Source organism: Lissotriton helveticus, chromosome 11 (assembly GCF_964261635.1).
Source record: "Lissotriton helveticus chromosome 11, aLisHel1.1, whole genome shotgun sequence".
NCBI lineage: Eukaryota > Metazoa > Chordata > Amphibia > Caudata > Salamandridae > Lissotriton > Lissotriton helveticus.
The window spans coordinates 138,990,429-139,018,261 of NC_136072.1; positions in this window are offsets into that span (position 1 = coordinate 138,990,429).

Here is a 27,833-nt window from a genome sequence, read left to right on the forward strand (position 1 = left end):
CTATAGATGGGGGAGTGGGGAACATTTAGCATATTTTAAAAAGTGCCCTATACGTAATCAAAAATGTGCTAAGTGTGGCAATTTTGGGCACTACGCCAAAGTATGTAAGAGGAAAAATGTTATTCTGTTAAATTTGTTCAGTAAGAAGAGGATTCAGAACTGGATGTACATGTAGAAGATTTGGATGCTAACAGTGTATTTTACATGGAGTATGATGTAGTAGATGTTGATTGCACTATCAGAAAGAAAGTGATTAGTGAACTGAGTGTGGATGGTGTTATAGTTAGTGAAGTAGCGGATTCAGGTTCTCCATTCACTATTATTAAAAGTGTTGTTTGAGAGGAAACATTTAGTAACATGCCGATTCATACATTGTCTAAACCTGATGTAAGAGCAAAAATGTATACAGGAGAAAATATTGATTTAATAGGTTTTAAGGTGTTGGTGGTCAAGCTTAAGGGAAGAAAAGCAACTTAAAAAATGTATGTTTTCAAAAAAAAGGTCCATCTGTGTTGGGGTGGTATGATCAGGGAGAGTTGGGGGATTTTTCTGGACCCCAAAAACATTGAACCAGTGCTTACCATTAATCAAGGAAAGAACATTGGTGAAATGATTTTAGGAGAGTTTCCTTCTGTGTTCTCCAAAAAAGTGGGAAAATGTAATGATATCAGCCATGATATTAAATTAAAGTCCATGGCTATACACTGTGGCCATAAAGTAAGGCACATAACAATGTCCATGAGTGATAAGGTCACTCAAGATTAAAAAGAACTGGTTCAGAATGGAATAATTGAGCAAGTACAGCATGCAGAATGGGTTAGTCAGTTGGTTGACATTAGAAAATCCAATGGAAAAGTCAGGTTATGTGTAGATCAGAGAGAATTGAATAAAAACATTTTGGTTGGTCAGTACCCCTTGCCCAGGATTAATGAAATGTTGGCAAATACCAGAGGTGCTCACTCACTGGTTTTCAACATTAACCTTAAATTCTGACTCCCACAAGGTACAATTGCATCCGGATTGTAGGAAATTAACCACATTCATCACGCTTTTTGGGTGTTTTCAATTTCTAAGAGTTCCTTTTGGGCTAGCATCAGTAGCTGAAATGTTTCAAAGAACCTTGGGTAAAGTATTTGAAGGTATTGGCATGGTTATGTTCTTCCAGGATGTCATTCTGGTAACGGGTGGGACCCAACAAGAACATGATGATAAGTTACTCAGAATATTGTAACAGAAGGGTCTCTCTGTGGAATTTGGAAAAATTAAGTTTGCCAAAGAGGAAATAACGTACTTGGGGCAAAGGATTTGTGGCAAGGGAATCAAGCCCAAGGAGACGTTAATTGATGCAGTTTGTAACGTTCCTCCTCCCTCAAGTAAGGAGGATGTAAGTGTGTTTTTGGGGCTAGTTTAGCTTTACTCAAAATATATACGTAACCACTCCACAAATGATTCTTGATATGAACCAATGACCTATTATTTTTTCCTCCTTGCTCTTTTTTCAGCCGATTTACTGGGCGCATTATATGGTGGACCACTGACATCACTTATAGATTGAATTGCAATCTTATGACACATTGTGTCCCTTCCAAATTTTGTCTTTTTCAGTAAGTCATTCATGAATCATTTGTGGAGTGGTTTCTTAATTCAGTCTCGCCTAATATAACTGGCGCAATTAGACTGATTGTATTTTCTTTTCCAACACAGAACTGGAATCATCTTGACAGCCATCCATTATCGTTTGGTTCGTCCTCTCCTTTTTTAAAAAGGTGATTTTAATTCATTACTCCTTTTGGGTGATGGAATCACAATTGATGTGGTGGCAGTTTCTTTTTAAATCCTTTTGCTTCTTTTGCTTTTTGACACTTGGTGAATTTTTTTGCCTTTTCCTTTGAAGAAGCCTACACTATTCAATGTAATATTTCTTTAATAATTCTATTGTACAGCTTTGAAACGCTCAAGCGCATTCAAGTCCTGTTGATGACCGTATAATAATGCAGCGGTCGAAACGCCGTCGATCCTTTCTGTGGCCATAATTCTTTAAGGACACATTATTTTCGTTTGTGTTGTTCCTTTACACATGTAATGTTTGTTGTTAAGCCACGTGTTTGGTTTGTGGTATGTTTGTCTTTTGTATACCAACATTTTGTCTTGAGCGTAATTGTTCTTTTTAACTTTCAATATATGTAATAAACTAAAATGTTTTTTGAAATTTTGAAATTCTTTTCGAATTTACCAATTTACAGGCTTCCCTTTCTTTTTTCTTTTTCCTTCTCCTTTGTTTATTTTTGGATTTTAATTGGATGTGGGAAGTTGCATAATTCACGTGACCTTTTTTCCTGTACCCTTTGTTAGGTGTATTGAAATTCTGTCCCTGGTTCAGGGTTGTTGGACAGCCCCTGTAGTTTCTAAATCAATAATACTTTACACGTTTTTTTTAGCTCGGCTCCGTTCAACCACCTGTTTTCTTCGATTATCCTGTATTTCTCCTACCCCGGGAAGCCCTCCTTGCGGTGTTTCGGTACTGCGGGCACTTTGCGGACACTTACCCGTTGCTCCGGTGATCCTGGCTGCTGTCGATCCTGTTCGGTGGTCCCGCTCGGAGCCTTCGGGGCGGACTGGCCTGGACCTCCTTGCAGTGACGGGACGTGACGGAGCGCGATGGTCGGCCCTTGCTGGCGCTGTGGATCTGGTTGCGGAGGCTGATGTGCGAATAGGCCGGCTGTGCCCGTTGGCGGACCCGACTGACCTGGGCCTCGGGGTGCGGACGCTGCCTCCTGCGGGAGAGCCTCCTCATTTGTCCGGCTTGGTCCCCCCTTTGTTCCCCGGCCCGGCCATTTTGGATTTTCCGCCCGGACTCGGAGAACGGGGCCGGCGGCACGAGGGGGCCGCCGAACATCCTTCTTCTGGTGGGTCTCCTTCCTGCCTTGGGGCGCCCCGCCGCAGTTCGGCTGACCTCCTTTTGCTTTGGTGTTGCTCCGGCCGGGGCCCCCGACGACCGAGGGCTTGCTGGGCTCCTAAGATGGCGGCCGACCCTGGGAGTCTCTGCCGGGCCTGGGCGAGCACTGGGGGCCCGCCACACGGCCCGGATGTCGGATCTTGTGAAGGGTTCCCTGCACTTCAAGTTGTCCTGGATGCACTATACTCCTGGCGGACTTCCGTGGCTGCGCCTGTTTCCCCTGTGGAGGCGGACCCACTTTTCGATTCATGCGGGCCCCCATCGTTGGATCTTGCTTGCTTGTTGCAGGGTACGGCTGGTGTGCTCCTGGTCTCTGTGCCTCCGGCGGAGACCGCATCCTTGGATTGGAGACTCTCCGACGCCCTTCGTCGTCCTGCTTTGTTGCCTCGGCCGCTGGTCTGCGGTCCGTTTGCATCCTGTCCAGGCCTCGATGATCCTTTCTGTTTTTCATCGCGTCGGCTCCCCGGCCGGGGCGCCTGTGCCGACCCAGCTGGGCTTAACTCGTTGGACTTGTCCATAGAACTGTGCCTGCGGTGCGAAGGTTGTACCGTAACTTTTTTGTATCCTCCGTACTTTCTTTCACGTTTCTCCTCAGGACTGCCGCTGGATTTACTCCTGAACCCTGTGTCCCTCGTCGTTTGGACTTTGTTTGTTTGGATGATTACAACCTTGGACAAAAGCGGACAGGGCTGAAATGACTTATTATATGCGGTAGTCTTGTTTTTTGATCTATGACCGACATGTGCTGTTGTGACGTTGCGTAACTTCGTGGGACTCCTGAAACTTATCCTGATATCGTTTAACTTCCCGTGGGCTCTGCCTCTCTCCCCTTTGCACGGGTGATGGGGTGGTTGCAGATAATACTGTTTTTTGCCCTCTCCCGTGTGTGATGTTCCTTCCTTTCCCTGGCCCTTCTTTTTTGCCTTTGTTTCTACCTTGTTTCTTTCTCCTATATTTCGGGTTCTATTTAGGGCGACAGGCACGCTGCTGGGGGGTTGGCCGTAGCCTTCTGCAGGGGTGTAGGGTGGGCTTGTGGGGTGGGTGGGGGGGTCTGTTGCTGTTTTTGGGGGATCTTTTTCCTCCTTTCTTCTCCCTTTTTGGTTCTATGGCCCTTGTGTATCCCTTCTTTCGGGGCTCTGTCTCGTCGTCTGTCCCCCTGGTGTCTTTCTGGGGTATTTTTCCGGTATCGCGATGATTCTGATTTGCTGGGTGTGTTTTCTGTATTTTTAATGTCTATTTTGTACCGGGTTATTGTTTTCCTGTTTCGTCGCCCGGGGGCGGGTGTTTGGTTAGGAGTCCCTTCCTTTCCTTCTTCCCCCTTCCTTCCCCCCCCCCCCCCCCCCCTTATGCGGGGTTCTTTTCCTTTATTGGGGGTCCGTTTCGTATTGTTCTTGTATTTGGGTCCTTTTCTGTGCTGTTCGGTGGGAAAGGTGGTAGCTGCGGTGGGCGGGCATTGGACGATGTGTGCGGTGGCCTTTCCTCATGTCTCTTGTTTTGACCGGTGCTTATTGGTATGCCTATTTCGTATTTGTTTCTCCTGTGTTTTTTACGATCATTGTATTGCTGCCCGCCGCGGCCCCACCCCTTTGGTTTGTCTCTCGGCCCGCCATACTCCTGTACTCCCTAACCCGTCCTTTAAAAAATACGAAAACTACCTTTCTAATTCTTATCTCCTGTGCTTGCTCTGAGATGCTTGCTATTTCTCCTGTTTCTTTGCCCTTGTATACTGTGATATTCTGTGCATTGCTCCTGACACTCGGCTCTGTGGTGGCCAGCCCGGTGGGTTGTAGGCCCGTATTTGTGAGCTCTTTCTGTACAATAAAGGTTTTCAAAAAAAAAAAAATAATAATAATACTTTACACATCCCAAGTTAAGCCTGGCTTTGTTTGTGCCAAGGTACCAGAGGGTTAAACACAAATTATTTTGACAAGAATTGTGGCTGCTGCTTCAGTAGGGTTTCACGTTCCCCTTAATCAGTAACACAAGTTCCTGCTGTTATTCAAAGGAAGTATCATCCTGAAGAGTTTCAATATTGATTTGATTTGTGTTTGACTTTATATGTTGCCATTAATAATTGTGAAGATACACTGACAAAGCCAGTAGTCCTGATTTAAAAAAAGGCATTCCTCATGCTGTGTTAGGCTCTTACAGGGATATCGTGATTTCAGGATTCAAGGCTTGCACCAGGTTTCATTAATGAGGTTACCTGACCTCTGGGAAAACATTTTAGAATGCACTCACTGTTGGTTGAGAGATCCTTTAGCAGGTATCTCTGTAAATATTCCCACCTGCATTTTTATGAATATTTGCTATATTTTGCATAGTATTTAGTAGTGTGTGAAATAAAGTAGTTTTCCTTCCCATAAAAACACATTGACTGGACAGCAAGTTATTAAGTTTTGCTTATTGCATTGGTGAGCTCAGAAATTAAAGTCCACAACAACTCTGAGAAAGTCTTGGGCTGCTCTTTCACACAATGCTTGGAGTCAAATTCTACAAAGTTATAATTGGTTACCAGTTGCGTAGTCCACTATAATGGCCCCCTAAGAGACAGGGGGTGAAAGACCCCACATGGTATATTTGAGGCCCAGTACCCCTTGTCTGTCCTGTCAGCCTTAGACCCAGACTATTTACACTCTACATGTGTGGATATGGCATGAGAGAGAACGCAGTATGTTATTGAAACCGGTGGACATGCTGTGGACAGGAGGGCACAATTTGGCCAACCTCATAGTGAAGATAAGTTCAAGTTCAAGTTCTGACATTTATAAAGCGCACTACTCACCCAGAGGGTCTCAAGGCGCTAGGGGAAGGGGTTCGCTATTTGTCAAAAAGCCAGGTTTTAAGTTCTTTTCTGAAGGAGATGTGGTTTTGAGTGAGGCGGAGGTGAGTGGGGAGTGAGTTCCATGTCTTGGCAGCCAGGTAGGAGAACGATCTGCCACCCATGGTGGATTTCCGGATGCGCGGGACTGTGGCGAGGGCATGATTGGACGATCTAAGTTGACGGGTGGGTTTGTAGTAGGACAGTCGAGTGTTGAGGCATTCGGGTCCTAGATTGTAGAGGGCTTTGTGTGCGTGGGTGAGAAGGCGGAAAGTGATTCTTTTGTTAACGGGAAGCCAATGGAGGTCTTTTAGATGTCTGGTGATGTGATCTTGGCGCGGGATGTCTAATATGAGTCTCGCTGACGCGTATTGGATGCGCTGGAGTTTTTTCTGTGATTTTGCTGTGATTCCGGCGTAGAGTGTGTTACCGTAATCCAGTCGACTCGTGACCAGTGCGTGGGTGACAGTCTTTCTTGTCTCGAGGGGGATCCAGCGGAAGATCTTTTTGAGAATGCGAAGTACGTTGAAGCAGGAAGACGAGACGGCGTTGACTTGTCTGGACATCGAGAGAGAGGAGTCTAGGATGAAGCCAAGGTTACGTGCATGGTTTGTGGGTGTGGGTGCTGCGCCCAGTGCGGAAGGCCACCAGGAGTCGTCCCAAGCTGAGGGGGAAGAGCCTAGGATGAGTACCTCCGTTTTGTCTGAGTTGAGTTTTAGGCGGCTATGTTTCATCCATTCGGCTACTTCTTTCATGCCTTCGTGAAGGTTGGTTTTGGCGGTGTTGGGGTTTTTGGTGAGGGAGAGGATTAACTGGGTGTCGTCGGCGTAAGAGATGATGTTGAGGTTGTGTTGACGCGCGATGGAGGCGAGAGGGCTCATGTATACGTTGAAGAGGGTGGGACTGAGTGAGGATCCTTGAGGTACGCCGCAGATGACTTCGGTGGCCTCTGAATGGAAAGGGGAAAGTCGGACTCTTTGAGTTCTCCCAGTGAGGAATGAGATGATCCAGTCCAAGGCTTTTCCTTGTATGCCGATGTTGCTGAGTCGATGTATAAGAGTGCTGTGGCAGACTGTGTCGAAAGCAGCGGAAAGGTCAAGTAGGATGAGGGCCACTGTTTCTCCGTTGTCCAGGAGTGTACGGATGTCGTCGGTCGCTGCAATGAGGGCGGTTTCGGTGCTGAGTTTGGCTCGAAATCCAGATTGAGATGGATCAAGGGAGTTGTTGGCTTTAAGGAAGGTGGCGAGCTGGCTGTTGACGGCTTTCTCGATGACTTTGGCCGGGAATGAGAGGAGGGATATGGGTCGGTAGTTTTTAAGTTCAGAGGGGTCTGCTGTGGGTTTCTTCAGGAGGGTGCTGAGTTCGGCTTGTTTCCAGCTTTCTGGAAAGGTGGCAGAGTTGAACGAGCAGTTGATGACATCACGGAGATGGGGGCGATGATGGAGTCAGCTTTGTTGAAGATGTGGTGGGGGCAAGGGTCAGTGGGTGAGCCAGAGTGGATTGAGTTCATGAGGCGAATGGTGTCTTCAGTGGTAATTGGGTTCCAGGCGCTGAGGATGTTGGTTGGTGGAGTAGGATCAGAGGGGGGTGGGGGGGGTTGATTGCTTGAGGAGTTCTCGAAGCTGTTGTGGATGTCAGCAATTTTGTTGTAGAAGAAAGAGGATAAAGCGTTGCATAGGTCTTGGGAGGGAGTGATGTCGTTAGATGCTGCGGTGGGGTTGGTGAATTCTTTGACGATGTTGAAGAGTTCCTTGCTGTTATGAGTGTTGTTGTCGAGACGATCCTTGAATGCTGATTTCTTAGCGGATCGAATCAGTTGGTGGTGTTTGCGGGTGGCTGACTTGAGGGAGGCCATGTTGTCTGAGGTTGGGTTTTTTCTCCATATCTTCTCCAGAGTGCGGCATAGTTTCTTGGATTTTTTAAGGTCATCATTGAACCAGGGAGCCTTTTTGCTGGTTGGATTGATCTGGTGCTTTTTCAGGGGTGCTAATTTGTCAGCACTGTGGGTGATCCATTGCTTGAGTTTGGTGGCCGCTTAGTTTGGGTCCAATGGGAGGGTGGGAGGGTTTTGGTTGAGTGATGTGAGGAGTTGGTTGGAGCTGATTTTGTTCCAGTTTCTCCGAGGAATAGGATGAGGGCGATTTTGGGTTAGGGAGTTTTTGTAGCTAAAATGAACGCAGCTGTGGTCCGTCCAGTGGAGATCTGTGGTGCGATCGAAGGAGATGTGCTTGCTGGATGTGAAGATAGGGTCGAGCGTGTGTCCGGCTACATGGGTGGGGGTGTCCACAAGTTGTTTGAGTCCGAGATTGGCCAGGTTGTCCAGAAGGGTGGTGGTGTTGCTGTCGAGTTTGTTGTCAAGATGGTAGTTGAGGTCTCCTAGAAGAATGTAGTTCTCGGAGGCTAGGGCGTGTGGGCTGACGAAGTCCGTTATGTCATCGCTGAATTGGGTGCGGGTACCTGGAGGCCTGTAGATGAGGGTGCCTCTCAGTGTGGTCCTGGGGTCGGTGTGGATCTGAAAATGGAGATGTTCGGCTGTTGCAAGATTGTCGTCGGAGCTGGTTGTGATTTTGATGGTGTTCCTGTGGATGATGGCGATGCCTCCTCCTGTTTGATAGGTGCGGTCTTTGCGGATAATCTTGTAAGTGTCCGGAATGGCTATGGCAATGTCTGGAGCTGATGGTGAGTTCATCCATGTTTCTGTCAGGAAGGCGATGTCAGGTGATGCAGAGTCGATTAGGTCCCAGAGTTCTGTAGCGTGTCTGTGGACCGAGCGGGTGTTGAGCAGGATGCATTTTAGGATCATGTCTCTATATACTGTCCAGGATCATACTAAAAGATATTCCCTTGTATACATTTCACAAAGTTCTAGTACTTGTTAAACATTGAACATCTGGCAAGTTTATCTAAATTTCAGTGACATTTAATTTGATGACATCATCAACAGTCACTTCGAAAAGCTCACATAAAAGCATGAAAGAATTGAAGACCATATTAGTCCAGAAATCAAAAAATGTATTTCCAGTTTTATTTTAATTGTTTCCTCTGTAAGAGTTATAGGTTCCAAAGGAGATGGAATCATAGATAAGAATGACCCAATCAGCAGGTTTCTTCATGAGGACATGATGCCCTATCTTGGCAACAGCACAGAAATGGGACTCTCTCTAGACTGGCATTAAGGATTGTTCAGTGACATGAAGTAAGCATGCATTGAAGGGAATAAAGGACCTGCAAAACTAGAGGGGAGCGCACGTGCCACAAAATGCATAGGTCAACACTGAGGGCCTGAGTCACAAAGGGCCTCCTCAGTCATTGGGGAGTCACAGCACGGAGCGGAATCTCCACAATGAGAATTTTCATTTTGAAGATTCCACCCCCAGTGTGGAGACTCCTCCACAACTGTGGGGCCTCTGTCACAAGTGCAGACGCCCTTTGTGAATCAGGCTCTGAGTGAAAGAGAATGCTATTAGAGAAGAGCATCAACTTTTGTGCATCTTTTGATGCCTGAAGAGAACATTCATACACATTTTAACATCCGTTCATGTTCAATGTTTAGCTACTGGGAGAATACAACCAATGCAATCAATATGCTAGATGCTCATGAAAGACAGCAATCATAAAAACATATATAAGCACCAGCATTTCATGATGATAGATATCTTCCTCCTGGTTTAGTCTGTGTGTATTTAAAATTCCAATTAGGCATTACAAACCATCACACCCACTACAAATTATACAATATAGCTATTGCAGATGCATCTACGTATGCTTCATATGGAAATGCTCAGCTCAGGATATGGTGTCTGAGGATGAATCCAGAGCAATGTGGGCTTTTATTTTTGTAGAACGTAGTGAGCCACACACACAGTAAACGTGTTGATGAGGATGCTGGAATGCAATTGATGGGTTGACTATTCGAAAGGTGCATTGAATGTCCTATAAAACAGCTCACCACTGATTCGCTGAAATCTGTCTCGCTGTCCAGACTGAAAACTAGTTGCAGGCGAGAACATTCAAAGCAGGAGCTAAGATACTTCTCAATCAAATGTAGAGTACAATGATTGATTTTAAAAGCTATATAGAGATGTCCTTCAGCAAGCTAAGTTACCAGGCACTCATTTACCTCCATTCCCCTTTAGAAAAAGGTATATATATATAAAAGTGAAAACAAATTACTTCTCTGTATAATATAATTCTTGGTGCAAACTAGCTAGGATTATTGGTGCAAATTAACTAGAATAGTGGTGTCAAATGTAGGTGAACAATTCAACATGTTCGCAAAATCAACTTTGGTGTAGCATGGTTCAGGTGAGAGAAATATTCATCATCTACCAGGCTTTCCAGATCACCAATAAAGTGACCCCTGCCATCCCAAAAACAGAATGAGGACCTCCAAAATTCACAGATTCATCAACAACTCATTAGAAGTATTGACTTATCCGAGCCTTTCTTCCACCACAACAATGCTCCACCTCCTTCACAATTATGAAGACTGCAGCAGTCATGACTATGATCACCATAATAAAAGTGGCCAAATCTCCAATGGACACACTCTTGACTGAATGCTGCATCATTCAACCAATTCTTCCCCCCTCCCTGGCAAACACACCTAGCTTGATCAATGCCATCCTTCGATCTGGCACAGTGCTTCCCACGCTCAAGCATTCAATTAAAAACTGCGCCTGAGAAAAACATCTGAGGACCATAAAATTCTAACCAACTAGTGACCCGTCTCAAATCTGCCCTACTTTATTAAACACCTTCTAAGTGGAGTGGACAAGATAGTTTTAAGAGTACATGGAAATTAAGCAGCTTCTCCATGACCATGAATCCGGTTCCATCCTACATGGGATTACAAACTGCTTTGGCAAACATGAAGAAAGAGTGCCTTCTATCCTTGGATAAGGAAAACAACACTTCCTTGGTACTCCATGACCCGTCACCTGCTTACAACACTGCACACCATACAATCCGCCTTGAGACATTTCAACAGTGGACATGTGTACGTAGATTCACATTACAGTGGGTCCAGTCTTTCTTATCAATCACACCCAAAAGATGTAATCAGTTTGTTCTAATCATTGACTTTGTGAGTGTCCTGCAGCATCGCTTTTGTCAGTACTCTTAAACAGGTATATATGCCTTTTGGTTAAGCCCCTTGACTAGTGCCAGGTGACCACAAAATGTGCACAATGTCATACAAATCAATTTCTCCTTGTTAAAAAGCTAGACAACCCATGGTACATCAACTCTTGCCTAGACCACATGTTTCACTGGATGACAGGCATCTTTCTGTGCCTAAATATTGGTAATCCAAAGGTTCTTGTGACTGCAGATCCCAAAGTCTGTCTCACCACCATTTTAGTTGTTCTGATCAATTGGAACCATTCAGCCTACTAAGTCAAAAGCAAGAAGTCTAGGAATATTTTCTAGGCAGAAACACTGTGGCAAAGGTTGGAGACATGCAGCTGCCTCCCCTTCACCAAATCATTTGACTTCTCCACATGGGCAACAGAGTTGAAATGACGAAAGCCCTTGTTCTGGGGCACCAAGTCTAATGGAATAGCAGATATTGTGGCATCCCCGAAAACTCACTGTTTTCAGACCTATGCAGTCAGATTGTGCCGCAACGTGCAAGTGGGACAGCATCAAAGATACCATCAAAGTACTACATTAGCTCCTTGTTGACGCCAGGATCAGGGTTAAGGTTGTATACATCATCCTCAAGACATTCTGGTGCAAGAGTCCTGTATCCCAAAAACTGGCTACACCCACTAGACTCATTCAAAACACCTACTCAATATATGCCCATGAAATCAGTTACTGTTCATTCAAAATGTTGGAACATAAAGGAAGATTTGTGTGGACTCAGAGTTCAAAACTCTGAAATGTCCCCAGCCCAAGCCAGAGAACCATAACTGACTACATGTTGGTGAATAAACATTTAAAAATTAAACAAGCCACAGTTCATAGGTTACAATAAAATAATCTTAGACAAGGTTAATTACATGGACTTTTAGACTGATATATTTCTCAACGGGAAACAACCTTTACAACGCAGTCATTACATTGCACAACCTTTACATAGCAGGCATTACATTGCAACATCCTTTACATCGCATGTCATTACAATGCAGCCATTACATTGCATGTCACTACAACGCATGTCATTACAATGCATGTCATTACAACGCTGGCATTACTTCGCAAGTCAATACAACGCATACCATTACAACGCATACCATTACAACGCATAATACCCTTGCACTATCCAACACTTACCCTACTGTTGCACTTACTGGAGTTAGAATAGTAATTGTTACCCCTACACTATCCAACACTTACCCTACTATTGCACTCATTGGAGTTAGAATAGTAATTATTACCCCTATACTATCCAACACTTACTTCAAATGCAATGTAATAGTATGCATTGTAATGGTATGTGTTGTAAAGGTATATTGTGATGTAATGGAATGCGTTGTAAAGGTAGTTTCTGAAAATGCTTTGTAATGGCATGCAATGTAAAAGAATGCGTCGTATAGGATGTTGCGATGTAAAAACTGTGTTTTAAAGGCATGCATTGTAAATGTATGCGTTGTAACGTCATACACTCATTTGTCACCTCATCCAAGTGCTCTGAAATAACCCAAAGGAGACACTGTGCTCCAAATAACAAAGAATCAATAAGAAGCAAGTGTCATGGCAACACGTAGCTATGCCGGGGACCATTGGGGCATCTCTGGCACCTTGTGCTATAATCCCACACTAGTGTTCTTTATTTTCTTTCAGATGTCATTTAAATTCACGATTGATGTATTGAAAGTTAATAATGGACATGAGTCACGGGCAATGTGGCTTTCATCCTAATGCTACCATTGACATATTTTGAAAATAGAGCTTTAAAACCCCACGTATTCAAATACTATTTAGTTTCACTTTGCAGCTTATATGAAATGTTGGAGAGGGACTTCATTTCCAATCACGGTGTAAAAATTATAACCACACAATATTCTAGAGAGATTATCAAAATGTGAAGACACTTCCAAGGAGCAATCACAGAAGAGGGCTGAACCAATTAAACAAATGGCTGAACCAGGGTGACCCGAACCCCATTTTGTATATTGAGTGTGTAGCTTTCATGACCTCTGTCAAACAGATAAACCTGTCTGTATGCAGAATTAAAAAATAACGCTTAGCGTGAGGAATCTGTATCTAAACTGCATTAGCTGTCTAGTAGTCTTTATCATTTCAATTTGTGCCTGGAGCTGGTCATTCCAGTTGGTAGTTTATGGGTTGCTTCTAGTTCTGTGTGAAGAGTGGAGTATATTTGCCAATACGAGTAGCATGAGATTAATTTCATATTCATTTTTTTGGTTCTGCTGTATTTTGAAGCAAGGTAGTTTGTGATTAAGGTTGGAGCTATAATTTTAAGCGAGGCAATCAACCATCTTAATTTACGAATTCTGTCTTCAAATATATGTGTTGCAGGTTAATGTGCATGCCAGGCAAACTAAAAAACAATCTTTTTTTATTTCCCGTGCAAGTTTTTGATCACTGTTTAGTTTCGTTTCTACCTGCAACCAGAGGCTTAGCTTCAGGGGGTTGGGGTGTTTGGATTGTGACATTCCATAAATAAATGCTTTCTTGGCTCCTAGTTGGACCTGGGTGCCCTGAGCCGAGCTTGCTATGTCTGTGTTAGATTTTCTCATTTCACTAAAAGGTTTTAATGCGTTCATTTTTTTAAATCTGATTTGATCAGCACCTTAAATATATATAGACACAGGTTTACCCAAAAAAAGCAGCAGATATGTACCCATAGAACTATTACGTGAGCGGATACGTTCTAGAACTCACAAACGTTTGCAGTAGTAGACACCAATCTCAGATTTACAGGCAAACTAATGGCAATCAAACACCCAACAGGAGACGGTACAAATGTTTGCAAATAGTTCAAGTACTGTCAATCGCTTGAGGTGGCATTCCAAAGCATTGTTTTTTGACCAGCGTTGCACATTCGACAGAGGGCCTGATTAGAGTTTAGCAGACGTAGTAAAGGTAGAAAAGGTGGTATTATGCCTACCACTTTGCATTTACTCGACCTGCCAAATTTATTAATGTCTACCGACCCTATGGGTAACTCTATACATTGGCAGAACGGGCGTCATGTAGAAACAGTTTTAGGGCTGGCTGTGTCAACCATGATGGATGGCCATCAAACATTGCCTTTGGGACATAAAAGAAGTTATACACCAATACTCCACCAGAGTAAAACTTTCAAGCTATCCAACACAAAATCAGGTGAGTGGAACTTGAGAATAGCAGACAGGATACTCTGTCACTGTTGCAATGGAGTACCTTTCAGGCAAACTCTAAATCAGCCAGAAAGCCCACCTAATGCAAATCAATACTGACTCTGCTTCTGATGAGAACAGTCCATCCCGATCTTAATCTTCTCACGCATTCACACTGCTGTCCACTGCTTTTTAAGAAGGAACTTTGAGATTCCTACTCCACTGAATCTCGGTGACTAAGTTACTCCCCTATCAACAAGCTGCCGCTCCTGCCTGCCTTTGCCGCCTCCTGCCTGCAGATTCCTTCGCTCACTGCCCGCTGCTCCTGGGAATTTCCCGCTGCTCCTGGGAATTTCCCGCTGCCCGCTGCTTCTTGGAATTTCCCGCCGCTGCCTCCCTGCGGCCCCGCCCCCCTGTGATTCCATTCGCCGCCCCGCTCCCGCCACCCAGCTGCTCCTCCCTCCCGGCTCCTTACTTATGACGCCCCCAGAGCGACCGCGCAGCTGACGCGCGCAGCGGGAGCGCCGATTGAGCACCGAAGGTGCGCCAAAAGTAAGCCCGTCTGCGCCCGTCCGCGCCTGGCCCACGCCCAGCGCCAGGACCCCTGGCCCTCCCCGCCGAGGCAAGATGACCCGACTGACCTACGACGACGCCACTCTCAACGCACTCAATGCCGGCCGGACCCACGCCTGCTGCCGAGCCACCCCGAGACGCACCCTTCACCTGCTGCACCTGCAAGTTCACCTGCCTCCGAACCTGCCCCGCACCTGCCAAGACAAACATCAGCAGCAACCACCTCAAGTGCATCCTGATCAACACCCGCTCCGTCCACAGACACGCCGTGGAACTCTGGAACCTCCTTGACGCTACATCACCGGACGTCGCCTTCCTCACGGAAACCTGGATGAACGCCTCCTCTGCACCTGACATCGCCATCGCCATCCCGGACGGGTACAAGATCATCAGGAGGGACCCCATCAACCAGACCGGAGGTGGCATCGCCATCGTCCACAGGAACACCATCCGCATCACGACCGACGCCAACGACTCCTTCGCCGCAGCCGAACATCTCCACTTCCAGATTCACACCGACCCTAAGACGACCCTCAGAGGCACCCTCGTCTACAGACCCCTGGGACCACGCACACAATTCAGCGAAGACATCACAGACTTCATCAGCCCGCACGCCCTCCCCTCCACTGACTACATCCTCCTCGGGGACCTCAACTTCCACCTGGAGAACAACAAGGACCGCAACACCACCGCCCTGCTGGAAAACCTCGCCAACCTCGGACTCAAGCAACTGGTCAACACCCCCACCCACTACGCCGGCCACACGCTTGATCCCGTCTTCTCTTCCAGCAAGTACATCACCTTCAGCCACGCCACCGGACTCCACTGGACCGCCCACAGCTGCGTCCACTTCAGCTTCAAAAGATCCACGACCCACCACCACCCGCAACAGGTACCTCACAGGAATTGGAGCAAGATCACCGCAGACCAGCTCACCACCTCCCTCAGCCAGAGCCCACCCGCCAACACAACGGACCCCAACGAAGCAGCCCGCAACTTCACACAGTGGCTGACCGCCTGCGCCGACGACCTCGCGCCACTAAAGAACCCTCCCAGCAGACCCAGAAGAAAGAAGGCATCCTGGTTCACCAACGACCTCAAGGACTCCAAGAAGACCTGCCGCACCCTCGAGAAAGCCTGGCTCCTCGACCGGACCACCGACAACATGACCGCCCTCAAACACGCTACCCGCAAGCACCACCAGCTCATCCGCACCACCAAGAAGAAATCCCTGAAGGAACGACTGGACAACAACGCCCACGACAGCAAAGAGCTCTTCACTATCGTCAAGGAGTTCTCCAACCCCAGCACCGGCACCAACGACATCACTCCGTCACAAGACCTCTGCGACTCCCTCGCCTCGTTCTTCCACCGCAAGATCGCCGACATCCACAACAGCTTCGGCGCCCCACCCACGCACCCAACCGTCGAACCAATGCCCCCCACCGCCACCCTTCGCACCTGGACCACCGTGACCACCGAAGACACAGCCCGCACGATGAACACCATCCACTCCGGATCACCGACCGACCCCTGCCCACACCACGTCTTCAACAAGGCCGACTCCACCATCGCACCCCAACTCCGGAACATCATCAACGCCTCCTTCAACACCGCCACCTTCCCGGAGAGCTGGAAGCACGCCGAGATCAGCGCCCTCCTGAAGAAACCTACAGCGGACCCCACCGATCTCAAAAACTTCCGCCCCATCTCGCTCCTCCCTTTTCCTGCTAAAGTCATCGAGAAGATCGTCAACAGACAGCTGACCGCCTTCCTCGAGACGAACGGATCCCTCGACCCTTCGCAGTCCGGCTTCAGAGCCAACCACAGCACCGAGACCGCCCTCATCGCAGCCACCAACGACATCCGGACCCTGCTCGACAAGGGGGAAACAGTGGCCCTCCTCCTCCTGGACCTCTCCGCTGCGTTCGACACGGTCTGCCACCGCACCCTAGTCCAGCGCCTCAGCAACATCGGTATCCAAGAGAAGGCACTGGAGTGGATCATCTCGTTCCTCGCCGGAAGAACACAAAGAGTCCGCCTCCCCCCGTTTCGCTCCGAGGCCACCGAAGTCATCTGCGGCGTCCCGCAAGGATCTTCACCCAGCCCCACCCTCTTCAACATCTACATGAAACCTCTCGCAGCCATCGCACGCCAGCACAACCTCAACATCATCTCTTACGCCGACAACACCCAGCTGATCCTCTCCCTCACCAGAGACCCCGACACCGCCAGAACCTGCCTACACGAAGGGATGAAAGACGTCGCCGAGTGGATGAAGGACAGCCGCCTGAAACTGAACTCGGACAAGACGGAAGTCCTCATCCTGGGATCTTCGCCCTCCGCCTGGGACGACTCCTAGTGGCCCCCAGCCCTGGGCACCGCACCCAAGCCAACCGACCACGCACACAACCTGGGCTTCATCCGGGACCCCTCCCTCTCGATGACCAGACAAGTCAACGCCGTCTCCTCATCGTGCTTCAACACCCTGCGTATGCTTCGCAAGATCTTCCGCTGGATCCCGACCGAGACCAGGAAAACTGTCACCCAGGCACTCGTCACCAGCCGACTGGACTACGGAAACGCCCTCTACGCTGGAACCACAGCCAAGCTACAGAAAAGACTCCAGCGCATCCAGAACGCCTCCGCCCGACTCATCCTGGATGTTCCCCGACGCAGCCACATCTCCAGCCACCTGAGGAACCTGCACTGGCTCCCCGTCGACAAGAGGATCACGTTCTGGCTCCTCACCCACGCACACAAGTCTCTCCACGACCTGGGCTCCAAGTCCCTCAACGACCGCCTGACCTTCTACACGCCCACCCGCCAGCTACGGTCCACCAGCCTCGCCCTCGCAGCCGTACCACGCATCCAAAGAGCCACCGCCGGAGGAAGATCCTTCTCTTACCTGGCTGCCAAGACTTGGAACTCCCTCCCCATCCACCTTCGGCTGACCCAGGACCATCTCGCCTTCAGGAAACAACTCAAGACCTGGCTGTTCGAGCAGTAGCATACCCCTCTCCCAAGCGCCTTGAGACCCTCCCGGGTGAGTAGTGCGCTATACAAATGGCATGATTGATTGATTGATTGATGAAGGCCTCCCAAGAATAACTAGATTTCACAAGTTTTCTGTTACTTCTTTTCTGTCGGTTTAATCACTCTTTGACACAAAAAACAAAGTTTGCCAGGATGTCCTCACACACCTTCCAGGTGTCATGCTTCATCATTGGACAACCCCATGCTCTCCAAAACCAAGGTTTGATGAGAGCGGGCCTACACCCCAAGATCAGGGAGGCACTTTACAAAACGCACAAAAACCAATGTTGTAACCCAGTATAGCTTCTGATCAGCAGGGCAACACTTGGTATTAAAAAGTGGGCATGGCTTATGGGGGAACATGTTCCCCAACACCATTAAATTGTCAAGAGGTTTCTGCCAAGGCAGCTCCGATGAGCCACAGCATTCATCAGGACATGCATGGGATCCCATATTAGTATACACCACTTGCATACACTAGTGAAACTAAACAAATACTTGCTAGTGTTCCTCTCAGTTTCTCTGGTCACCTGCAGAAATACAGTATAACATGTGTATCAAATACATGTGTATATATATATATATGGACGACACCATGTCTTTTTATTTCATCTGTGTGAAATAAATACTTATTTTTCACTGGATAATATCGTTGCTGATTCTTTTTGCCTGATTTAAAAGGAAAAGTCACGTTAAGAGGTCCTTACCTGATCTTCTTTTCACCGCGGACTGGTGAAACAGGAACATTGTTATATATATATATATATAGACGATGTGTGTCTGTGTATAAGTGAAGTAATATTATAATATAGATGATTCTATAAAGGGAGAGCCTGTATTATTTATGAGACCGTAACAAACAAAAGTTAAATGTAAAGCCTTATCTTCCGAGAAAATGTTTAATAGGCTAGCCACCTTGAGCAATCTATGAAAATGTCTAGATGCCAGGTTTAAAAGACTCGCCAATACAGGAGCGGTATAGCATTACTATTTATTTCTTTGACTCATGATATGAAAATGTCTCGAAGATGAGCTGACCATGTTTGTGCTTGAGAATGTTATCGGCCATTCAAGGAGCGCTATTGTGTAATTGGTTGCGAGGCCGGGTTATGTACATTTACGTAATCAATGTTGAAACATAGTTAACCAAATGTAAGGTTGGTTCGCAACCCTTCGGCACTCTAAGGACACATATATTATTTATCAACATTCTCTTTCTAATTTTATTTTCGTGTTGGTTATAGTTTAAACATGGTGTTTGTAGCATGACGTAGAGGTAATAAGTCTTCTATGTTTATCACTGCTATTTTCATGACTCATGGTAACTATGGCAATTGACAACCAATCAAGCCATAGGTTCTGGTTTTGATGTGTCAGCATTTCATGTGTTATATAAACTGACGTTACTAACAGCAGAGTAAGTGAACAAGGCGGAGGCTTCCGCCGAAACGCGTCTTTGCAGCATGTTGGATTAAAAACTTTTTCTTGAGTATAATTCATGGAGTCAGTGTCTTCCTTACATCGTTTGGGAATTTGGATTGGTAATCAATATATATATATATATATATATATATATATACGAAAGAGAACTTAATGTTCGTTATACCCAAACAAAACTCTACTGCATGAGGTGTAAATGCGACAGTGCACTCATGTATCACCCCCCTATAGAGTAACTATATATTGTTACACAGGGAGTGCTTATCACGCAACTTTTACCCAAACTGAAGGTCATCTGAACCTGATGCAGGAAGGACCCAGGGACCCCTGTAGTCACACTCTAGTTAGGAAAAAAGAAATAACAATCGAGGCACAGCAGTAAATTCTGCAGTAAAAAGGGGGGGAGAGCCCATCACTAAATCCTTCACTGTCCCCACTTACTACACCAAGGTGCATTCCTCTCCATCCACCTACTGCTCGTAGCTCTTCCTCCCAATGATGAAATGGCATGTTTCATTGCCCTCAAATACCATTGGCTAGCTACACCTGATCGTGCTCACTTTCAAGTAGAGGGAGCTGTATGTTCATACCATGCAAATCAGCAACCACTGATATCCCAGATCTGCAACCGGAGGTTTCGACCGCTATTCATGGGGGAAAAAGTTCCTCCCATGTAAGCACAGTGAGATTACTAGTACGCACATGGCCAGAAAATGTATTTAGCATATGTTGCCCTAAGTGGGAAGGGTATGCCCAGACGTGGGTCCCGTGCTCACTACACCACTGGATTCAAGCTAGCCTGCTTGAAGCAGGGTGATGCCCTGAAACCAGTACCAGGATGTTTGTTTCCAGTCCAGGGAGGACCTGGCTTGGCAGTTAGGGCTGGACTGTTCCCACAAGGAACAGGGTCAAGACTGATTTGCATATGGCTGGGTCCAAACTGGGGTGGTGTGGTGAGCAAAAGAATGATGGATTAAACCCAGATCCTTGTGACTGTAGGTGAATGTTTGCATTGTCCAGCATTCCATCCATCAATTGTTTCTTTTGCATCTGAAAATTATCTGGGTCGAACAATAATACTAATTTCACAAGTAAATGTGACCCGATATGAAACAGGTTAGACTGATATCCCAGAGTGATGAAGTCTCCTCAATCTAAGTGTAGTGAGGTTTCCCTTATGCACATGTCACATGTGATATTAGACTAGGGACTTATGGCAAAGGTTGTCTTAAAACAAGAAATGCTCTGTTTCACATGTATAACTTCATCATTATTGACCTGCTGATCTCTCCTTAACTAGAGAATTCAGGCAAGTTTAAAAAATAATAAAATCAACTATAAGTATCCTACATGTGCCTCTACTCAACGTAATCATTAACAACAGGCTGTTGTTGGAGGGCAGGAGGGAATGGGGTTGGGTTACTTTTTAGGTATTTCTTTTCAAAACAATTATTGAAATGGACAGCTCTGAACAAGCGCATCATTTGGTTACTATTTAGATTGCCGAGTTCTCCGTGAAGCTCAATCTGGGATAGCTTGTACAAGCTTCATGAACTCAAGCTGATGTTATATGTGCAGAACTCCAATTTATGCCTCAATTGCAGGATTCAAGTGGGACCCCGGAGGGACATGTTCTGGTATCCTACTGGGTATTGACCAAAAGGAAACCCCAGAAGTTTTTCAATCACAGTTGTAGCCATGGTATCTCATCATTGAGTCACCAAACAAATGTATTTAAATGGTATACCCATCTTTGTTCTTTGTAAATTATTTTTTCCATGTCTGATATATTTGTGGCCATCTTTTCCAGTACTACCCATGACAATTCTTCATTTGTCTGATTGCATTCCAAGTAGTGGTGTGTCACTCTAGTGGTTCTCCTTCTGTACCGTATTGTACTACACTGCTTGTTGATTCTAGTCTTTATTTCTCTCATGGTCTTTCCCACATTTAATAAACCACAGAGGCAGGCGCTGAGATATATCATATTCTCTCGATCACAGTTAGCAGGAAAGTACCCTCTTTGTATGGACCCCCCCCACTTTTTGCACCCGTGCTGATGGTTATGACCCTAATAGTGCACAGGAGTTTTCTGCCCAGACCTCAGTGCCAGTACTCTCTCCCTAAACCTGTGATGCGTAAATTGGCATCCCCAATTGACAAGGACTTTACCCCCTTATAAGTCCCTAGTACATGGAACGAAAAGTACTCAGGTTCTGACTCAACTGCATCGAAGAGGACAAAGAAGAGACCTGAGTCTGAGACAACAGGACTTGCAGAATGTAAAAGAGGAATACCTTGTCCCTGTGGCAAAGCTCCTAGAACTGCCTGATTGAGACTTGTCCTAGACTAACTCTCAGTTCCCCCAGACAGAGAAATGCCTGTGAGAGCCTGAAGCATGTTCAAACTTCCCTGGACTAGGGGGTCTAGTCCCTTGCAAACTGCAGGTAAAACAACGCTCCGGATCTGAAGAATAGCTGGCCATTGGGCCCTACATGAGATCGCTCAGGTCCAAACGGTCTAGTGCATTGTGAAAACAGTGATTCCGCCGTTCACAAAGTTGTACACATACGCCGCATTCCCCGGGACCACGGAACATCAAAGTTTCTTATTCCAAGGATTTATGCTGCCTAGGCTTGTTGGTCGTGAGTCTGGAAACCGACCCCTTCACTCGGTGCTGCACCTAGAGGGAACTCCATCGACCTTCAACTGACATCAACAACCACCCCATTGTTGTGTTTTTTCATCTTGCTCCCCACAGCACCGTGTGAGCAGTAAAAGTAGCTCTTCCGCAGCTCCTATTACACACCAGGGACAGCCAGGGCCACTTTGCACTCGGGGTCCACGGGTCAGGTAAAATTGAAACGACTGTCGCTGTCTGGTCCTTTTACCCACATCTCCTTTATCCTGCAAAAGTACCACGCAACTAGACCTGAAAGTGACCAATTGCCACCAGTGGTTTTTCCTACTGACCACAATGTTCAATTTTCACTGTATTATTTTGCACTGGTTTTATACAGCTTCAAAAATCTATGACTTTGTTTATATGCAAGCTATTCCATTCATTTTGGTGTCTAAAGTAAGATAAAAGTACACTCTATTTTTATAAATTGATTTCGGATTTCTCTAAAGTTGTGTCAATTGCTTATTGTCTATGTTGTTATTCTGACATGCTTAACATGTGTTCTTCTAGTGAAGCCTGGCTGCTCTTTGCCACACTACCAAGAGGACTGAGATAAGGAAGTATGAGTGTAAATCCAAGGACCAGCTTTGAGGTCTGTGAGAGAATTGCAGGGTGAGGCCTAAGCAGCATCACCACATAATACTCCACCTTCCTACATAGTTGGTGAGTGATTTTAATGTCAATGGTTTCCCTGTCTTGATGTCTACTCCTAAGTTTGTGTGGCGAAATCTTTCTCATAGCAGCCTGTTCAAATACAGTGATCTCTCAAGGTAATGTTCGAGTTTTCCACAGGACCAATCTTTAGTTCCCCAAAAAATGCTTGTAGCTTAATACGCCAAACGAATTGAGCCAGTTCAATACGTAGCATGAACATATCAGCATTGTGGGTGGGAACAAAATCTAATCCTTTGGATAAGTCCTTTAGCTCCTCAACTATAAGGATAGCACAACTCAGATTTACTTGATGTTGTGTCCCTGCTTGTTGATGGGTTGACTGTAACCCTGGGCGGAGAACTACGCTCCGTTCGCGGAGTTTGCGAATTTTCGGCAACTTCGCACTTCGTGGCGTGCGCGAAGTTGTCGACTACTTCGCAATGAACAGCGTAGCGTAGTAGTTTTTGTTCCTCGCGCGCTCAATAGCATTCTCGCATGCACGGTAATGACTTACCGTGGTTCTGCGTTCGCTTTCTCGCTTTCTCGCTTTTCTCTCCCGGTCGCGTTCGCTATGATGTTTGGAATCCGGCCGCACAATCCCATGTGACTTTGAGAACGCGAATACGTCATTTGGACGCGCGAACATGTCATTGGGACGTACGAGCCTCCTTGCAGCACCATGTTGGTAAGATCACGTTTTCGAACACGCAGAAACTGCAATCTGGCACAGAATATCTCCCGAGCATGTTAAAATCTTCTCAAAAATGTTCATTTAACCCCTCAGATTGTGATTTGGCTGTATTTTTTTGGGCTAGGAGTCCTCTTTTTGCTTCTACTCTTTTTTTCAAGATAAAGGAAGTGCCCCTGAGTCTCCAACTTCCTGTTCCTGTCCACCAGGCTCCTCCCAGTGCTTTGTCCATGTGGTGTTGTTCACTTTCATTTGGATTTAGAGCTGGAAGGATCACTCTTTGTGTATCTCTGCTGCATCATAGCATTTATTTGGATTTATTGAGGAATTTTGGATTTGAACTTTTCTTTTACAAGTAAGTTTGAGAATTGAGAATTGGTGTACTGTAAATGTTTGTTTGGTTTGGGTTTTTTTTAACTACAGTTTTCTGTGCTTCTCAATCTTTCCTAAAAATTATTATTGAGGGAGGCCTGTACTTTCATGAGGGGCCAAGTTGCATGGGTTTGAAATTTCATCCAGTACGCCTAGAGGTACCCAAGGGTCCACCCATGTTTCTGTTGTGTCTGTGGCATTGGATTTAATTGCATACTCTGTTGTAGTGGAATTTAATTTTTTTCTAAAATTAGGTAACTCTAGTAGTTCATGTAGTTAATGTAGGCCTGCTTGAGTTCATTTACTTTCTGTGGGTGGCTTGGCCAGGTGGTGGTGGCCATTTTGTGTTTGGAGCCACCGTGTTTTTTTTGCCATAGGCCTCCAAGCTTGTGGCCTACTCTGCCAGTAGGCCCAAGGGAACTACTAGAGTCCTCATCATGTGGGTGCATAAAAGTTGTTCAACTGATTTTGGGTGTTTAAGTTGTAAGTGTTACATCATAGGTCATGGATGGCTTTGGATTGATTAGCAAAATGTTTTTTTGGTGTTGAATTGCAGGTTTTGGGTGTATGTTGGATAATATGCGCACTAGGTAACCCTAGAATTCAGCTCGCCTAGTTTTGGTAACTTTACACACTACTACAACGCGACCATACAGTTTTTGTCTTCTTCGCGCGCTCAATGTGCGTGCTCGGGCACTCGATAAAGACTATTTGTACAGTTCGCGCTGCCGAATTTGCATTCTCGCGAGCTATATCTCCCGAGTTGCCTAAAACTTTCCCGAAAATGTAGATGCTGTTCATTTTGCTAAAAGAAACTCTCCAGGTTGTCATTTGCTTGTAGTTTTTGGAGCATGGACCACTTACTGCTTCTGTCCTCTATGTACTTTGTTATTATTTGAGGGTGGCCTGACCATGTGGGTGGCTTGGCGGCCATTTTGTCAAGCAGCCAACCATTGTCCTTTTGCCATAGGAATGTATTGTCTGTCTTCTCTTTCTTTTCATGTTTTTGTGGGTGGCCAGGCCATGTGGGGGCGGCCATTTTGTGTTTGGAGCCACTGTGTTTTTTTTGCTTTAGGCCTCCAAGCTTGTGGCCTATTCTGCCAGTAGGCCCAAGGGTACTACTAGAGTCCTCATCATGTGGGTGCATAAAAGTTGTTCAACTGATTTTGGGTGTTTAAGTTGTAAGTGTTACATCATAGGTCATGGATGGCTTTGGATTGATTAGCAAAATGTTTTTTTGGTGTTGAATTGCAGGTTTTGGGTGTGTGTGGGATAATATGCGCACTAGGTAACCCTAGAACTAAGCTCGCGTAGTTTTGGTAACTTTGCAGAGTGCTACAACGCGACCATACAGTTTTTGTCTTCTTCGTGCGCTCAATGTGCGTGCTCGGGCACGCGATAAAGACGTTTTGTACAGTTCGCGCTGCCGAACACGCCGAATTTGCATTCTCGCGAGCTATATCTCCCGAGTTGCCTAAAACGTTCCCGAAAATGTAGATGCTGTTCATTTTGCTAAAAGAAACTCTCCAGGTTGTCATTGGCTTGTAGTTTTTGGAGCATGGACCACTTACTGTTTCTGTCCTCTATGTACTTTGTTATTATTTGAGGGTGGCCTGACCATGTGGGTGGCTTGGTGGCCATTTTGTCAAGCAGCCAACCATTGTCCTTTTGCCATGGGAATGTATTGTCTGTCTTCTCTTTCTTTTCATGTTTTTGTGGGTGGCCAGGCCATGTGGGGGCAGCCATTTTGTGTTTGGAGCCTTGTGGCCTACTCTGGCAGTAGGCCCAAGGGTACTCATCATGTGGGTGCATGAAAGTTGTTCAACTGATTTTGGGTGTTTAAGTTGTAAGTGTTACATCATAGGTCATGGATGGCTTTGGATTGATTAGCAAAATGTTTTTTTGGTGTTGAATTGCAGGTTTTGGGTGTGTGTTGGATAATATGCGCACTAGGTAACCCTAGAATTCAGCTCGCGTAGTTTTGGTAACTTTGCACAGTGCTACAACGCGACCATACAGTTTTTGTCTTCTTCGCGCTCTCAATGTGCGTGCTCGATCACGCGATAAAGACGTTTTGTACAGTTCGCGCTGCCGAACACGCCGAATTTGCATTCTCGCGAGCTATATCTCCGGAGTTGCCTAAAACGTTCCCAAAAATGTAGATGCTGTTCATTTTGCTAAAAGAAACTCCTCAGGTTGTCATTTGCTTGTAGTTTTTGGAGCATGGACCACTTACTGTTTCTGTCCTCTATGTACTTTGTTATTATTTGAGGGTGGCCTGACCATGTGGGTGGCTTGGCGGCCATTTTGGCAAGCAGCCAACCATTGTCCTTATGCCATAGGAATGTATTGTCTGCTCTTTCTTTTCATGTTTTTGTGGGTGGCCAGGCCATGTGGGGGCGGCCATTTTGTATTTGGAGCCACTGTGTTTTTTTTGCCATAGGCCTCCAAGCTTGTGGCCTACTCTGCCAGCAGGCCCAAGGGTACTACTAGAGTCCTCATCATGTGGGTGCATGAAAGTTGTTCAACTGATTTTGGGTGTTTAAGTTGTAAGTGTTACATCATAGGTCATGGATGGCTTTGGATTGATTAGTAAAATGTTTTTTTGGTGTTGAATTGCAGGTTTTGGGTGTGTGTTGGATAATATGCGCACTAGGTAACCCTAGAATTCAGCTCGCGTAGTTTTGGTAACTTTGCACAGTGCTACAACGCGACCATACAGTTTTTGTCTTCTTCGCGCGCTCAATGTGCGTGCTCGGGCACGCGATAAAGACGTTTTGTACAGTTCGCGCTGCCGAACACGCCGAATTTGCATTCTCGCGAGCTATATCTCCTGAGTTGCCTAAAACTTTCCCGAAAATGTAGATGCTGTTCATTTTGCTAAAAGAAACTCCTCAGGTTGTCATTTGCTTGTAGTTTTTGAAGCATGGATCACTTACTGTTTCTGTCCTCTATGTACTTTGTTATTATTTGAGGGTGGCCTGACCATGTGGGTGGCTTGGCGGCCATTTTGTCAAGCAGCCAACCATTGTCCTTTTGCCATAGGAATGTATTGTCTGTCTTCTCTTTCTTTTCATGTTTTTGTGGGTGGCCAGGCCATGTGTGGGCGGCCATTTTGTGTGACCTTCCATCGTGGTTTAGTTTTTTTGCCGCAGGCCTACAAACTTGTGTGAATTTTTTCTGCCAGTAGGCCTAGAGTCCCAGAGATAGTCAGCAGGATGATTGATGTAGCGTTGTCCATTTTGTCTGTTGAATTTAACATCATTTAGGGCATGGGTGGCAATGCATTGAATTTTCAAATGTGGTGTTTGGGGTGTTTTTTGTTTGGGTAAAAAAACTCTAAATGCCTTTGTTGTTTGTGTTGTTGTGTAACTTTCAAACCTTGTAGCCATGGGGATTTTCTTTTTTGCATTAAGCTGTGATGCAGGTATCCTCCTTTTTCTGGCCATATAGGGAGGGATATAGGTCTGCGTGACTTTATTGTTTTCTGGCCTTTGCCCTTTACCCATGTACCTGTGATGAGAGTGCCCATGTGGAGCTGGGGTGGTAGTAGTAGTGTGCTGTTTTGTTTTTGACAAATTGGCCTGTGTCTTGCCATTGTTCCTGTTGGCTTACTACTCTTCACATCCCCATTGCTATCTGCTGCAGGTCACTGATGCTGCATCCATCCGAAACGATGCACAAATTAAGGATAAACAAGTTCCACTTCCACTACATTAGCTTTTTAGTTCTTTGCTATTCTTACTCTTACTGGTTGTACTAATACTTCTAGTAGTAATTAAAATTAAAGCTAAAAAAAATCCACATTCGACTGATGTTGTTAACTAACTTCTGCCTTCTTTGCTTGTAGGTGCTGAAGAGGAGGTGTCATCATTCATCGCCTGTTCTACTGCCAGACGGACGTCCTTCTGTACTACGTCACGTGTGGTGCGACTAACCTGACTAGACATCATTCTCAGCAACTTGTGGAACTGAGTGCTGCTGCTGACATCTGAAGAAGATGGGCCCAAAGAAAGCAGGTACCAAGTACTCCAAGATCAAGAAAGTAGCTGAGAAGAAGGAAGAACAGAAAAAGGAAGTGACACTTAAGTCTGGTGTTGACCCGAAAACCTTTTTTGGGCAAAAAAAAAGTACGCCTGCAGCAGCAGTGACCGGGGTCCAAGCTGGGGCCAGCACCTCCGCATCAGTGGGCCCAAGCCACCAACCCCAGGCCCAAGCAGATGAGTGGGGAAGAGGTAGCCAGTCTAATGGTGGAAAGCAGTGATACTGAGCCTGAGCTGAACTTATCGCTATCTCAAAGTAGTACACATTCCACGCAA